General features: G+C 41.1%; 1 protein-coding gene across 1 annotated transcript in view; it reads left to right on the top strand.

Moving 5' to 3' along the window:
* Positions 1-4094: 4094 nt before the first annotated feature.
* The window catches only part of si:dkey-103i16.6 (uncharacterized protein LOC557125 homolog), a 37108-nt gene continuing 26619 nt past the window's right edge, over positions 4095-14583 (top strand). Inside the window, exon 1 of the mRNA XM_039017772.1 lies at positions 4095-4311. The gene's annotated coding sequence lies outside the window, so the exon portion shown is untranslated. The remainder of the gene's footprint in view (positions 4312-14583) is intronic.

The raw sequence follows: 14583 nt of genomic DNA on the forward strand, positions 1-14583 counted from the left end.
TATGAGTGTAATAGTTTTCCTTCCAACAAATGGTAATTAAGTATGTTGAAAAGCAGCTTTTCTGTGTTGGAATGGTGTGGACTTACCACAACAAAAGAATGGGTGTTTACTGGTTATTAACAATATTCGTACAAGTAGACTGTTGATTGGCCAGCTCATCCTCCTCAAGATGACATCCTCTATGATGAAATAGCTAGCATTTTTTAAACATCTGTTTGAGGTGAGGTTTTTGAAGTGTTTTTTTTCTCTCCAATTTATGCTTTGGCCAAAAACATGAATATACAACATTATCTGGGTATGAGTTAACCAGTGGCGACCCGTCATTCAGGCAGAGCCCCACCTGTTTTCAGCCCCACCTGTTTAGCAAAATAAAAAATATATAAATGTTGTATTCTTTTTTGATGTCTGTTTTGCATGTTATTTTGGCATTAATACGTGTCACATATCAGTTTGCAAACAATGTAAAAAAGAATAATAATTGAGTTAAGCCGCATTCAAACATGGTTTCTTTTTCGCTTTCTTGAGTAAGGAGTTTCAGCCTAGCTCAGTGCTTTTTTAATTTCACCTTTATTTAACCAGGTAGGCCAGTTGAGAACAAGTTCTCATTTACAACTGCGACCTGGCCAAGATAAAGCAAAGCAGTGCGACAAAAACAACAACACAAAGTTACACATGGGATAAACAAACATACAGTCAATAACACAATGGAAAAATCTGTATACAGTGTGTGCAAATGAGGTAAGGAGGTAAGGCAATAAATAGGCCAATAGTGGCGAAGTAATTACAATTGAGCAATTTACACTGTAGTGATATATGTGCAGATGGTGATGTGCAAGTAGATATACTGGTGTGCAAAAGAGCAGAAAAACAAATATGGGGATGAGGTAGGAAGTTGGTTGGATGGGCTATTTACAAATGGGCTGTGTACCGCTGCAGCGATCGCTAAGCTGCTCTGACAGCTGACGCTTAAAGTTAGTGAGGGTAATTTTAGGAAGAGAGGGTCCAGATTGTCTAGCCCAGCTGATTTGTAGGGATCCAGATTTTGCATCTCTTTCAGAACATCAGCTGTCTGGATTTGGATGAAGGAGAAGCGGGGGGTGCCGAGCTGTTGGCCGGGGTCGGGGTTGCCAGGTGGAAAGCATGGCCAGCCGTAGAGAAATACTTATTGAAATTCTCGATTATCGTGGATTTATCAGTGGTAACAGTGTTTCCTAGTCTCAGTCCAGTGGGCAGCTGGGAGGAGGTACTCTTATTCTTTACAGTGTCCCAAAACTTTTTGGAATTAATGCTGCAGGTTGCAAATTTCTGTTTGAAAAAGCTAGCCTTTGCTCTCCTAACTGACTGTGTGTATTGGTTCCTGACTTCCCTGAAAAGTTGCATATCGCGGGGACTATTCGATGCTAGTGCAGTACGCCACAGGGTGTTTTTGTGCTGGTCAAGGGCAGTCAAGTCTGGAGTGAAGGGCTATATCTGTTCGTAGTTCTACATTTTTTGAAAGGGGCATGCTTATTTAAGATGGTGAGGAAAGCACTTTTAAAGAACAACCAGGCATCCTCTACTGACGGGATGAGGTCAATATCCTTCCAGGATTCCCGGGCCAGGTCGATTACAAAGGCCTGCTCGCAGAAGTGTTTTAGGGAGCGTTTGACAGTGATGAGGGGTGGTCGTTTGACCGCAGACCCATAACGGACGCAGGCAATGAGGGAGTGATCGCTGAGATCCTGGTTGAAAACAGCAGAGGTGTATTTAGAGGGCAAGTTGGTCAGGATGATATCTATGAGGGTGCCCATGTTTACGGATTTGGGGTTGTACCTGGTAGGTTCTTTGATAATTTGTGTGAGATTGAGGGCATCTATCTTAGATTGTAGGATGGCCGGGGTGTTAAGTATATCCCAATTTAGGTCACCTAGCAGTATGAACTCCGACGATAGATGGGGGGCAATCAATTCACATATGGTGTGCTGCTTTCTGTGGTGGTGGGGCAGCCAGCGGAAAATAACGAGTGTAGGGGTTGGTAATGTTCTCTAGTTGCGCCGTGATTGGCTCAGTGTTTTGTCACTCATGGTGAAACTACGTCACCGAAAAATCTACAGGGAGAACTCGAAAATTCAAACATTTTTACATTTACATTTTAAGTCATTTAGCAGACGCTCTTATCCAGAGCGACTTACAAGTACATACATTCATACTTTTTTTTTTTTTTTTTTGTACTCAAACCCCTTGTGTGCTGCCATAGATTTACATTAGAAGTGCCCATCCAATAAGGCTCAATGTCATTGGCCATAGATAAAATGACATCAAATAACATTATACCTACCGTAGCTATCTACCGTAGCTACTTTCAAAATATTAGCTAGCAAGCTAGACAAACAGTCATCGCCATGAATCAAGTCGGCAATCTACTGGCAAATCCTTTTCAATCCTTGTCATATGAAGCAAAATTATAGATAAAACGCATCGGTGCTCATCGGCCATTGGACATAAACATTACACAACAAGTTGGAAATGGCAAATTCAACAAAGAGTGGTTTGGAAGGAATCAGTGGCTAATTGAAAGCATTGCAAAGCAATCACTAGCCTGCTATTCAGTGGAGAGCTGAATAGGATAAACCTTAAAAGGATAAACATTCACATGCAACACCATGGGCCAGGAAAGATTGAATACATTGGCCATGCTGTCAATCCAGCATGACTTCTGCCGTGTTAAAAACAACTGGAAACTCGGAACTGGGAAATCTCAGACTTCAGTGAGTTCAAGACAACTGGGAACTCTGACAAAAAACAGGCTTCGACTGGGAAAATACATTTTGAATGTTATTCCAACTTGGAATTCCATGTCAGGAACTCAGGCCTCTTTCCAGAGCCCCGACCTGAAGATCACTGACGTCATGATCCGACCTTGTTTTTTTTCAGAATTTCCAGTTGTCTTGAAAGCATCATAAATCCAGAGATTGCCAGACATTGATGACAAAGTTTGATGACAAAATTTGCCCACAAGAAGGACTGCGGCGCCACCTTCCTGTTCAAGTGAGCACAGCACAACAAGGTGAGTCCAAAAATGTTTTGTATGCCGCTGCATAAATTATGTAATATGCCAGGGAGATATGTATAATGTAGCTAAGAAAGTAATACTAAGTGTATGTTGTGTAGTAAGCTGTTAGTAGCCCATGTGCCTCACCCTAATAATTTGGTCCCTTTCCCCCTTATAACTTAGCCTACTGTTCTGAGCTTGTGGTGCACATGTAGCCTATAGCCTGTTTTAGACAAATGTAGTCATTGAATATTTTAAGAGCTTTCATTGTCTGCTTATATGCCCCCTTTATTTATCCTACAGTTCTGACTTGGTGTACAGGGACAACACTGTAAGAACAGTCCATGTTCTGAATTCTGTCACTGTACATTTCAAAAGTGCGGAACAAATAGTTATATTGACTACGTCTGTTTTACCTCACTCAATAATGTGTTAATCGAAATGACGGATTGCCTCTTATTCTCATCATTCTCTTATGCCATAGTTTGTAAATTTCAATTGTCAATAAAAACCACATTTGTTTAAAAAGGCAATAAATGAGGCTGAATTAACTGTTTTTGCTGCCAGACAAGGCTCCACTGATAGCCAGGTGTGACTGTGTTAAGGATTCACTCCATGGTGCTGAAAAGAAAGCCCTGCTGTTGGGACAGCTTTATGTAGGCCCTAACAGTTTATGGGCACCGTTTGTCACCTTTATAGTGCAATGAATGTATTGTTTAGTGTTGTGACTTTGCTGGCATGCATATAAAAAATGTTGAGTGTGCCCCAACAAGATTGACATGCTAAAATCGCAGGATAGTAACTTTTAAAAGTGAGATTTTCATTGGACATTTACACTAACATATTTATAAATCCCTAGGCCTTATTCAAAATAGACCATGTTTTGGTACTCAAATGCAAGTAGGCCCACTGTATAATAAATAAAACATCAAAAAGTCTATGCCGTTTCTAAATTTCAGAATTTTGGCGGGAGAGGGCAAACCATTTCAAATCGCATATGCACAGAGAAGGATTTTCCCGCACTGAAAGCTGGAAGTGACGTACTTCCTTCGCGGTAAATGGTGTTGCATGCGACAGATGCCAGCTGAGAAATACAGCAACACAGAAATCTAAACAGGTGCAATTCAAACTTTCTTCGGAGCTGGCCAAGTAGAAGTTGTCACTATGTTGCACGCGTCACAGTCTGCATGTTGATGTAGAACATCCCTTGTTGCGCAACAACTTCAACGCGCGCCTTCCATCCCATCAGCTTTCTAAAGTTCCGCCCTCTGGAAAGACAGGTAATTTTACATGTTTATCGAACATTGCCTTCAGTTTGCGTGTTGATAAAATCATAAAAATGTGCCTACTTCGTAACTTAATTTACATGATTTTGTGCAAGATAAGGAATAACGTTAGTCTCTTACAAAAGCATTGACAGCAGAGCCTACAATCCTGCCTTGAAAGCCTACATGTTGTATTCGACATCTATTCTATTTAGCTAGCCTGTCTGTTTGTTCAGTGTTTTGATAGCCGCAGCCATACTCTTGACCTGGTTACCAATGCACTTTCTATTGACATATCCTCCTGAATTGTTGTTACTTTCTGATCTGTGTATTTTTTACTACCTTGTTGCCCAACGCGTTATTAAGAGACGCTATCTTACCTCTGAAGTTGCTACAGATTTGATTGTGTATGAACAATACTCCACCACCTATTCTGCCTTCCTCTTGTGAGGATTTAGTTGATGACTTTAATAGCAAATTAAGCGCAACCATTAATGCCATAGCTCCAGTAAAGTTGAAAAGGCGCCACATCCAAACGGAGAGCCCCTTGGATGAGTGAGGAAACTAGTCAATTAAAGATACATTTCAGAAAGACAGCAGAAGCAGAGAGAGTCGAAGTTGGTAGGGCCATTATGATATTTTGAGTAACTTGGCATATATAACAAGGCAATTAGAAATGACAGACTGGCTAATTTTTCTAACATGATCACTATTAATCTGAATAATTTGAGAGTGCTCTTCTCGACCATAGATGGCTTGATAAATCCAACCCCTGCAAGCCTATGCAAACTTTCCTCCACATCTAAATGTGATGGGATGACAGCATACTTTTAGAGATAACCAACATTAGGCTGGGTATCAGTCAAGCAAGACCTGATGAGAAGTTTGATATGTGCCCTAGCCTACCACGCAAAGGCACTATAGATTTATTTTCCCTGGTTGACACAGACATGCTCAGGAAAGTGATATCACAATTTAAGCCTTCTACCTGCCTTCTTGATACCACCACCTTCTTCAAAACAGTTTAAATTGCATATCTGAAGAATTGTTACTCACTTCCTGTTCACAGGCACTTTCCCCACTGCACTAAAAACGGCTATGTTGAAACCCCTTCTGATGAAAAGTAATCTAGATTCTTTAGCTCTTAGCAATTGTTGGCCAATCTCCAGCCTTCCATTCTTAAGAAAAGTTCTGGATAAATTGGTTTTCAAACAGCTAAATTATTTTTTAAGTGCCAACTATATTTTGGAAATATTCCAATCTAGTTTTCATGCCCACCACAGCACAGCGACAGCCTTAGTTAAAGTGGTAAATTATCTTGGAGCCAACACAGATGCCAAACAGCTCTCTGTCCTTGTAATCTTAGATTTAAGTGCTGCATTCGACACTGTTGACCATGATGTCCTTCTGGACAGGCTAGAAAGTGGGTTGTTATCTCCGATTCAGTTTTAAATTGGTTTAGGACCTCACAACTTCTTCCAGCTAAATCAAGACAAGACCAAGGTACTTATTATTGGAGCCAAAGCACAGAGAGAGACTCTAGCTGCACATTTTAATTCACGGGCAATAAATATAAAACATCAGATAAAAAACCTAGGTGTAATTATTTATTCGGAACTAAATTTCGAATCACACATTAGGAATGTCACCAAAATAGCTTTTTACCACCTGAGGAACATTGCCACGGCGCGGCCGTTTCTCTCTCAGGCTGTAGCAGAGACCCATGCTTTTATTACAAGCATGCTTGTCTAATGTAATGCTCTCATGTCTGGTCTACCCAGTAAAGCCATTGGTCAACTGCAAAACATACAGAATGCTACAGCACGGGTACTGACCAAGACCAGACGGAGAGTACACGTTACTCCGGTTTTAAGGTCTCTGCACTGGCTGCCTGTGAGTTTTAGAATTAATTTGAAGATTCTTCTATTGGTTTCTAAATTAATCTACGATTGTGCACCCCAATACATGTCAAACATGCTTTTAAGTTGTGTACCCAGTATGTTCCTCAGGTTCTCCGGCACTGGCTTTTAACTATCCCAAAGCCTAGGACCAAGAGGCATGGAGAGGCAGCCTTTAGTTACTATGCCCCCAGCCTCTGGAATAGCCTGCCAGAGATCCTGAGGGGGGATGAAACTGTGGACATATTTAAGAGATCTTAAAATACATATTTTTATGTTTGTTTTTACTTACGGTGCTTTTTAGTTATTCAGTTTGTCAGTCTTAAAAACATTTTTTTATCTTGTTATTTTTTTTGTAGTAAGTGTTTCAGCTTTTATTTTCAATGTTTTTTTAATTTGTTTTTTTCCCCTGTAAAGAACATTGTTGCATTCCAAGTCTATAATGTACTGTCTAAATAAATCTTGATTTGATTTATGACACAACAATCACTTTATTATGTAATAATAATGATACATGGGACTTATATAGCACTTTTCAATTATCCAAAGTCGCTTTACAATATGTAGGCCTACCTTCATTCTAAATCACAATCAAAGTGATTGTTGTGTTATGAAGATACACTACATGACCAAAAGTATGTGGACACCTGCTTGTCGAACATTTAATTTCAAAATCATGATCATTAATATGGAGTTGGTCCCCCCCCTTTGCAGCGATAACAGCCTCCACTCTTCTGGGAAGGCTTTCCACTAGATGTTGGAACATTGCTGCTGGGACTTGCTTCCATTCAGCCACGAGAGCACTAGTGAGGTCGGGCACTGATGTTGGGCGATTACGCTCGGCTCGCAGTCTGTGTTACAATTTATCCCAAAGGTGTTCGATGGGGTTGATGTCAGGGCTCTGTGCAGGCCAGTCAAGTTCTTCCACACCGATCTTGACAAACTATCTCCGTATGGACTTCGCTTTGTGCACAGGGGAATTGTCATGCTGAAACAGGAAAAGGCCTTCCCCAAACTGTTGCCACAAAGTTGGTAGCACAGAATTGTCGAGAATGTCATTGTATGATGTAGCATTAAGATTTCCCTTCACTGGAACTAAGGAGCCTAAACCATGAAAAACAGCCCCAGACCATTATTTCTTCTCCACCAAACTTTAGAGTTGTGCATTTGGGCAGGTAGTGTTCTCCTGGCATCCGCCAAACCCAGATTCGTCCGTCGGACTGCCAGATGGTGAAGCGTGATTAGTCACTCCAGAGAACACGTTTCCACTGCTCCAGAGTCCAATGGAGGCGAGCTTTACAACACTCTAGCCAATGCTTGGCATTGCACATGGCGATCTTATGTTTGTTTGAGGAAACCCATTTCATGAAGCTCCTGATGAACAGTTATTGTGCTGACATTGCTTCCAGAGGCAGTTTGGAACTTGGTAGTGGGTGTTGTAACAGAGGACAGACCATTTTTATGTGCTTCAGCACTTGGTGGTCCCGTTCTGTGAGCTTGTGTGGCCTACCACTTTGTGGCTGAGTCGTTGTTGCTACTAGACGTTTCCACATTACAATAACAGTACTTAAAGTTCACTGGGGCAGCTCTAGCAGGGTAGAAATTTGACAAACTGACTTGAACTGATCCTATGACGGTGCCACATTGAATATCACTGAGCTCTTCAGTAAGGCCATTCTACTGCCAATGTTTGTCTATGGAGATTGCATGGCTGTGTGCTCGATTGTATAAACCTGTCAGCAACGGGTGTCGCTGAAATAGCCAAATCCACTAATTTGAAGGGGTGTCCATACTTTTCTCTCTCTCTGTGTGTGTGTGTGTAATTCCAAAAGAAACGCCATCTTGATTTAGAGTCAGGAATTAACTAATATAATGTAAAACACTACAGATCTGGGTGACCAGGCTAATAGTATTGGGAATCACTGGGAGGATTAGTGATAGCTAGCCCAAGATGTACTCTTAAGGAGCCTAACGTTACCATTGCTCCTTAATGTCCAAGGACCTTATGTTATTTTCAGAGGTAGGCTGGCTCTGGCAGCCAAAACAGCCATATGCATTCTGCAATATGGACGGGAATAACAGTAACCTAATTTTCTTGACAATATTTTACATAAAACATCTTACTGTGCTGTTATTTTTAGTTTTATAAACTCAGTGGAAAACATTCTCTTCATTCAGCGCCACTCTAATCTTGAGGAGCGTTTCTTTAAAACATGCATCCAATCCCCTTGATCCCTTACATAATAGATGTATTTTATATAGTGCTTTTCATACAGAATCTTCTGCTTTTAAAAAACAAACAAAAACATATGAATGAAGCTGGCAGTTCATGGGAGATGGTTTTCCACAGCCAGATAAAATGACTCACCAATAATACTAATGTACAGCAGTGGAGGCTGCTGAGGGGATGACGGCTCATAATAATGGCTGGAACGGGGCGAACGGAATGGCGTCAAACACATGGAAACCATGTGTTTTGTATTTGATACCATTCCACTCATTCCTCTCCAGCTGTTACCAGGAGCCCATCCTCCCCAATTAAGGAGCCACCATCCTCCTGAGTTTAAATCTGCACTAGCCATCTTCATACTCAATATCTGCAGCTTTACTTGTAATATCTTAGGAAGCCAGTAGATGGCAGTGCAGCCTAAGAGCCCAGCCCCTGTTATCAGATATGTGCTTGTTCGACAGTGCAGGCAACTGCTTAATGACTGATCTACAAATCACCTTGCATCATAAATAACAACTTATTATTATTTGTAGAGTCAGTCAGTCACAATTTACATCATGGTTTTGACGCTCTCTAACACTTCCAATGACACCATTCATTCCTATGTAAAAACTCAATAGCGCATTGAAGCCAAATTAAATCTGTTAAAATGGCGTCTCATAGAGACATAACATGCACAGTTAGAGCTACTCCAGGAAGTGACTTTGCAGGGTAGCTCAGTGCTGCCCCTCTCATTGTGTAACTCAAGTTGAAGGCCGACTGTGGGGCCCTGCAGGCTGCCATTAGCAACTAAATGATCCTTAACTTCTGTGTGCAAATTATTATTTATTTTAATTTAATTTTAATTAAATAATTGGTTCAAGGACATAAGTCTGGTGTATAAGAAGCAATTATTGGTAACGTGATTGTCTTAGAATGTTTATTTTACTTAGATGAAGATTGACCATGAAGATTTTTCCATTTACTATAATGGTGGATCCTGTTTTCTGATAACGATGCCTGCAGTACCGCGGTCGACCTTGAACCGCCGTGGCTTCAATGAGAGGGGGCAAGCGTTCTCCACTGGGTAGCAGTAAAACTTCAAGTTCACAGTTCCAACAGTTTACATACCTGTCCAATGAGTAGTATCCAAGGATGTATATAAACCCTGGATTGATGATGCTATGTATTGGCCATTGAGAGGCTTTGAAGCCACCGGTCGACATATTGGCACTAGGGTTGGGCCGATATATGATTAAATCGAATGTCGTGATATTTGACATTGACGATACATCGTGACTCGCAAAACGATATATCATGATGTGAAACATTATACTCTATTTGAACTTTTCAATTCAAAACAGTGCAGTTTTATCAGTTGGCCTGTATCAATATGTTGAAAAGTAAGTCTTAATTAATTTGCTTCTTATGGCTGCAATCCCGTTAACGGGATCGATATGACAACAGCCAGTGAAAGTGCAGGGCGCCAAACAGAGATCTCATAATTAAAATTCCTGAAACATACATGTATCTTATACCATTTTAAAGGTAATCTGTTGTTAATCCCACCAAAGTGTCCGATTTCAAATAGGCTTTTCAACAAAAGCACCACAAACGATTATGTTAGGTCACCGCAAAATCACAGACAAACAGTCATTTTTCCAGCCAAAGACAGGAGTCACAAAAAGCAGAAATAGAAATAAAATGAATCACTAACCTTTGATGATCTTCATCAGATGACACTCATAGGACTTCATGTTACACAATACATATATGTTTTGTTCGATTAAGTTCATATTTATATCCAAAAACCTCAGTTTACATTGGCGCCATGTTAAGAAATGCCTCCAAAATATTCTGAGAAATTGCAGAGAGCCACATCAAATAACATAAATACTCATCATAAACTTTGATGAAAGATACATGTTTTACATAGAATTAAAGATACACTTGTTCTTAATGCAACCGCTGTGTCAGATTTCAAAAAGCTTTACGGCAAAACACAATATTCAATCATCTGAAAACAGCGTTCAGCCACAAAAGCAAGCCATACAGTTACCCGCCAAATTGTGCAGTCAACAAAACTCATAAAAAGCATTATAAATCTTCACTTACCTTTGCTGATCTTCGTCGGAATGCACTCCCAGGACTCCCACTTCCACAAGAAATGTTCGTTTTGTTTGGTAATGTCCATCATTTATGTCCAAATAGCTATTTTTGTTAGCGTGTTTGGTAAACAAATCCAACGTCAGGATGCGCGTTCACTAAAAGCTGACGAAATGTCCAAAAGTTCCATAACAGTCAGTAGAAACATGTCAAACGATGTATTGAATCAATCTTTAGAATGTTTTTAACATAAATCTTGAATAACATTCCAACCGGAGAATTACATTGACTTCAGATGAGCGATGGAACAGAGCTCCCTCTCATGTGAACGCGCATGGTCAGAGCATGGTCAGGTCATGGCAGACCTGACTAATTCCCCTCTCATTCGGCACCCCTTCATAGTAGAGGCATCAGACAAGGTTCTACAGACTGTTGACATCTAGTGGAAGCCGTAGGAAGTGCAAACTCATCCATATCTCGCTGTGAATTCAATAGGATCTTGGTTGAAAATCGACCAGCCTCAGAATTCCCACTTCCTGTTTGGATTTTTTCTCAGGTTTTTGCCTGCCATATGAGTTCTGTTATACTCACAGACATCATTCAAACAGTTTTAGAAACTTCAGAGTGTTTTCTATCCAATACGAATAATAATATGCATATATTAGCAACTGGGACTGAGGAGCAGGCAGTTTACTATGGGCACCTCTGTGCACCTTTCATCCAAGCTACTCAATACTGCCCCTGCAGCCATAAGAAGTTAAATAAGCCTTATGTTTTTCTATACTAAGGTTGTTTAATTAAAATGTGACTATAATATCGTAAATAAGCACAAATTGCAGTCTGTAAGTATCTAGTCATTAACGGTGCGAACCGATTCTGACGGATATCACGATATTTGGAGTAGCATATCATAGAAGAGGTCTCCCCAAATATCACCTCATCCTAATTGGCACACCCCAGAAGGAACAGTCCTCCATGGGAATGAATGGAATTCTACAGCATTTCAATTAAAGGTTTCATGGACAAAGTTACATGTATTTTTTTGGTTGAAGTGGGTACAGTAACATTACTTATCTCAAAAAAAGTATACGTTAAAGGTGCAATAATATTGCAAATTTGCAAGTAACTATTTCACTGTACCGTTTACACCTTCTGTATCCTGTGTATGTGACAAACTTCGATTTTATTGATATAGTGTGTGTGTTTACCAGAGACAGTAATGTTAAGAACAACATATCCTGCATCAAAGTCAGATTAGGATAAAGGCCAAGGACTAGTGTGTATTTTCGCGACTACTTTCACCTCTTTTAGTCTTGAAATCTTTGGTTGTTTACTACATTGCCTTACTCTCTGTTTAGCACATGGCCTCACATGTGAATCCTTAGAGATGGGTGGGGCTAAGGCTTAAGAGGCTGTGAACGATGCTGAATGGGTGTAGACAAAGAAGAGCTCTCCAGTAAGTGTACCAAAACATTCAAGGGCCATTTTCTCCAAAGTGGGGTTACAAGTTGATCACTTTCCCATTGTTCCTCAACTGCAGTGTATGAAATGCCATTTTCTATCTCTGAGTCTGTACTTTTATACAATGTAAAAAATAAAATAAAAACACAATTTCAAATTATATATATAAAAAAAAAAACTTTTTACCCCTTCTCCCCAATTTCGTGATATCCAATTGGTAGTTGCAGTCTTGTACCATCGCTGTAACTCCCTTACGGATCTGTTGCTTTTAAAAAACAAAAAAAAACAAATGAAGGAAGCTGGGAGTTCATGGGAGATGGTTTTCCACAGCCAGATAAAATGACTGTCACACCAATAATACTAATGTACAGCAGTGGAGGCTGCTGAGAGGAGAACGGCTCATAATAATGGCTGGAACGGCGTGAACGGAATGGCATCATTGATACCATTCCACTCATTCCTCTCCAGCCGTTACCAGGAGCCTGTCCTCCCCAATTTAAGGCACCACCATCCTCCTGTGATGTAAACTCATCAAAAAAAGAAACGTCCTCTCACTGTCAACTGTGTTAATTTTCAGCAAACTTAACATGTGTAAATATTTGTATGAACATAACAAGATTTAACAACTGAGACATAAACTGAACAAGTTCCACAGACATGTGACTAACAGAAATTGAATAATGTGTCCCTGAACAAAGGGGGGGGTCAAAATCAAAAGTAACAGTCAGTATCTGGTGTGGCCACCAGCTGCATTAAGTACTGCAGTGCATCACCTCCTCATGCACTGCACCAGATTTGCCAGTTCTTGCTGTGAGATGTTACCCCACTCTTCCACCAAGGCACCTGCAAGTTCCCGGACATTTCTGGGGGTAATGGCCCTAGCCCTCACCCTCCGATCCAACAGGTCCCAAACAAACTCAATTGGGATTGAGATCCGGGCTCTTCGCTGGCCATGGCAGAACACTGACATTCCTGTCTTGCAGGAAATCATGCACAGAACGAGCAGTATGGCTGGTGGCATTGTCATGCTGGAGGGTCATGTCAGGATGAGCCTGCAGGAAGGGTACCACATGAGGGAGGAGGATGTCTTCCCTGTAACATGCAATGACAACAAGCTCAGTCCGATGATGCTGTGACACACCGCCCCAGACCATGACGGACCCTCCACCTCCAAATCGGTCCCGCTCCAGAGTACAGGCCTAAGTGTAACGCTCATTCCTTCGACGATAAACGCGAATCCGACCATCAACCCTGGTGAGACAAAACCACGACTCGTCAGTGAAGAACACTTTTTGCCAGTCCTGTCTGGTCCAGCAACGGTGGGTTTGTGCCCATAGATGACGTTGTTGCCGGTGATGTCTGGTGAGAACAGGCCTACAAGCCCTCAGTCCAGTCTATTGCGGACAGTCTGAGCACTGATGGAGGGATTGTGCGTACCTGGTGTAACTCGGGCAGTTGTTGCCATCCTGTACCTGTCCCGCAGGTGAGATGTTTGGATGTACCGATCCTGTGCAGGTGTTGTTACACGTGGTCTGCCACTGCGAGGACGATCAGCTGTCCATCCTGTCTTCCTGCAGCGCTGTCTTAGGCGTCTCACAGTACGGACATTGCAATTTATTGCCCTGGCTACATCTGTATGCCTCCTTGCAGCATGCCTAAGGCACGTTCACGCAGATGAGCAGGGACCCTGGGCATCTTTCTTTTTGGTGTTTTTCAGAGTCAGTGTCCTAAGTTTTCATAACTGACCTCAATTGCCTACCGTCTAACAGACTGTTAGTGTCTTAACGACCGTTCCACAGGTGCATGTTCATTACTTGTTTATGGTTCATTGAACAATCATGGGAAACAGTGTTTAAACGCTTTACAATGAAGATCTGTGAAGTTATTTGGATTTTGACGAATTGTCTTTGAAAGACAGGGTCCTGAGAAAGGGACGTTTCTTTTTTTTGCTGAGTTTACCTTTGCACTAGCCATCTTCATACTCAATATCTACAGCTTCACCTGTAGAATCTTAGGAAGCCAGTACATGGCAGTGCAGCCTAAGAGCCCAGCCTCTTATCGTCTACGGGCTTATTCGACAGTGCAGGCAACTGCTTAATGACTGATATACAAATCACCTTGCATCATAAATAACAACTCATTGGGAGAGGCGAACGTCGAGAGCCATGCATCCTCTGAAACACGTCCCTTCCAAGCCGCACTGCTTCTTGACACACTGCTCGCTTAACCCAGAAGCCAGCCGCACCAATTTCAGTTTATGACAAAACAAGCAGTTTAGAGAATCATTGAACCATCTAAACCTCTGTGAAATAACTTTTCAATCACCAGCAATATTGTATTTCCAGATGTTTGAAGTTGGTGTACAAAACCGAATGTAAAAGATGCAAAAACAAAACTTAAGAATGGGAAGCATAGACAAAGAGCACATAGAACAGATCTATCGCTTCTTATATTTGCCTTTGATGAGTGACAGATCCTTAACTCACATTTCTATGTGAATTTGGTCAGGTCACCTAAAAAGTTACACTATTCAGCTATTAAAGCTTTTTTTATACATTTTTTATTTGTATGTTTAGCTCATATAATATTTTAAAGTATGCATTAACCTCCACG

The sequence above is a fragment of the Salvelinus namaycush genome, chromosome 21 (genome assembly GCF_016432855.1).
Source record: "Salvelinus namaycush isolate Seneca chromosome 21, SaNama_1.0, whole genome shotgun sequence".
Taxonomy (NCBI): Eukaryota; Metazoa; Chordata; class Actinopteri; order Salmoniformes; family Salmonidae; genus Salvelinus; species Salvelinus namaycush.